Below are 3334 nucleotides of genomic sequence, written 5' to 3'. Positions count from 1 at the left end.
AGGCGGAGGTTTTTCACTGGAACACTGCTTATAAAAAGAGTTACTTCAGGTTTTATTTATTGAGCGGTTGATATGTTGTTCAATAGAGCGCTGGCAGACATGTCCATTTTGAAAACTTTAGTTTTTCTTTCTAATTTGTTTTCCTGCCTTGGATAAGTGTCTTAGCTTTGGAATGTAACAATCAGAGTTGATTCAGACGTGATGTAGCACCAGATGTTCTTGATATGTGCCTGTTGACTCAACCCTTTTTAATACTTTAATTTATTTTCTTCCATCATAATTCAAATACAGAAATCTTGCTGGTTTACAGCTCTCACATTCTGAGTGGCCTAAAGCACCAGACTGGGCTTGACTGATTTATGGTTTTGCAAATATTTGATATCATGCTGACATCAGTCTGTGTCAGAATGGTCTATTATAATTGCACAATGGTTATAATAGATCTTTATTTTTATATCTTATGTTACCACATGTCAGAACAGGAAATAGAGGTTGCAATTTCTAACAGACTGCATTCCATTTAGGGTTTTAAGGCACTGGCATTGTTCATGCTTACTTATTGCCTTATAGGGACACTAAATAGGAACTGATGTAATTACCCAAACCAAGTCAACTTCAGATGTTGTTGTTTTTTTTTACATGGTAAGCAATCATCAAAAAAAAAAAATCATGGCTTCATTCTTATTCTAACTTTTTCTCAAACTATTACAACCTTATTCTAAAGTGTCCCTAATTATCAGTTGTAAATCAATGATCAAAAAGAGCATTCTGTCATTTTTCTCTTACTACACTGCAAAAAGGTGTGTCTAAAAACAAGATAAAAACACTTAATCTGAGGAAAATGATCTTGCTGCATGGACAGATAATTTCACTTGACAATATTTCTTAAATTAAGATTATTAAATCTAGAAATAAGCATGTTGTACGCTAAAAATAATAAATTAACTCTTAAAACAAGATAAATTAAAGCAGCGATGAACTGGCCCGAGCAGAGTGCACTGCAAATGATTTGCTTCTTACCAAGATGAAAAAAACTTTAGATTTAGAAGTGTTAGATAATTGATCCTGTTTTAAGAGTTAATTTGTTATTTTAAGCGTTCAACGTGCTTATTTCTAGATTTAATCATCTTAATTTAAGAAATCTTGTCAAGTGAAATGATCTGTCCATGCAGCAAGATCATTTCCCTCAGATTTAGTGTTTTTATCTTGTTTTTAAACACCCTTTTTTTGCAGTGTAAACTTAAAAGATGAGGTAACCAACGCAACATGTGAATGTAAGAGACAAAAACATATCATGGGCTGCCAACTATTTTCATAGTTGATTGGAGCTGCTTTCAACTTTCATATTCCACTAAAACCAACATGATTTCACCACACATATACCCATGAAAAAATCTACTTTTTCCAGTAGTGGTGGAATGTATGTCTTAATTACCAAGTTGCCATTTCATTATTTGAACTTATATGCAAGACCTGTATTGATTGTATGGCGGACCTTGTCTGCAAAACAGTATTAATCTGAAGGGAATGTTCACACATATATATCAGGGATTTTTCGACATAAACAATTTTTGCTCAGTTATTATAAACTTGCCTTCACTCATTTTGGTGAAGAAGCTGAATGTATATAGATATTATCTTTTTTATATCAACTATTTATTCAGAGTTGTTCTCCCTGAAGGACACACTGAACATTTGACAGCTTTAATTGTTTCTTTTAAACATGTGCTGTGATTCAGAAATATCTTTATACCGTTTCAATACCAATACAACTCAGTACTGCCAAGCTCTGGCCTCCTTTGTACACATGCTGTGCAGAATGTCAAGTATTTGACAAAATTCTGACAATTCTATTACTGTGTAATTGTTTGCTGACAGTGTACTTTAACAACAGTGTCATTTTACAAATCTACAACTATAACGCCCGTGAATGTAATAATGCCCACAAACGTAATAAACCACCCATCCATCCGTCCATCCATTCTCGTCCGCTTATCCGGGGTCGGGTCGCGGGGGCAGCAGGCTAAGCAGGGCATTCCAGGCGCTCCTCTCCCAAGCCACAACGTCCAGCTCCTCCTGGGGGACCCCGAGGTGTTCCCAGGCCAGGAGAGAGATATGATCCATAAACATAATAATAATCTGCAGCTTTTAATGTAATAATCCCACGAACGTAATACATTTTCCACAAACGTAATAGCCGTTGCCTACGACAAACGTAACACGCGATTTTCCCACGTTTGTAATTACTATTACGTTTGTGGGGGAGTGAAAATCTTCAACTTTCAATATTGTAATAAGTTCCCACAAATGTAAGAAGGCAAAGAATAATGGTTGTTGTTGTTTGTTTGCCCATACACACACTACTAATACTGACTGTGGGTGCAAAATCCAGCGGCTGGCTCTCACACAATGGACCCTCCCTGAACATACGCACACAAGCTGGATTGTAATTCATTTTCAGTTCACAAAATTATTTTGTGTTTAAACAGATTTATTTCTTTGCATAGGCATTAATCAATAATCTCATTCAATTAAATTCAAATGTATTGGTATAAATGCCACAACAACAATATTGCCAAAGTGTGTGTGTAGTGTGTGTGTAGTGTGTTTATCTGTTTGTGTTTACAGGTGAGTTTAATATGTCCATAACCATGGTCAGTATTAGTAGTGTATGTATAGGCAAACAAACAAACAACAACAACCACAACGACCATTATTCATTGCCTTATTAAATTTGTAGGAACTTATTACGATATTGAAAGTTGAAGATTTCCACTCCCGCACAAACGTAATAAGTCCCTGCAAACGTAATAGTTACTACATTTGTGGGAAATCGCGTGTTACGTTTGTAGTAGGCAGCGACTATTACGTTTCTGGAAAATGTATTACGTTTGTGGTATTATTGCATTAAAAGCTGAAGACTTTTATTACGTTTGTGGTTTATTACATTTGCGGGCATTATTACATTCGCAGGTATTACATACAACTGGATTGTCACTGCACAGAAAAAACACAGCACTCCAGTGTTTAATTTTTAATCTGTGAATGTAGAAAAGCTCGTCTGTGGCATCAGCCTGCACTCAGTGTGTTTAGCATCTTCATTTTGAACTCAGGGAGAACTTTTCGACCCTGTGTCTTTGAGGATGTGTCTAGGTGTCTCAGGATTTACTGCCTTGGGGTGCGGCAAGACCCAGGGCATCAACTGCCAAATGAGCCATGCACTATCTGTGTGTCATTTACTGATGCAGCAAATTCTCTGGCAACCTTGTACGACTTAAAGGAACCATCCACTCTAAACAACAGTGCGTGTCTATCAGTATGATGTGCATTGCAT

This window comes from Centropristis striata, chromosome 14 (assembly GCF_030273125.1).
Source record: "Centropristis striata isolate RG_2023a ecotype Rhode Island chromosome 14, C.striata_1.0, whole genome shotgun sequence".
NCBI lineage: Eukaryota > Metazoa > Chordata > Actinopteri > Perciformes > Serranidae > Centropristis > Centropristis striata.
This window is presented reverse-complemented; position numbering follows the sequence as displayed.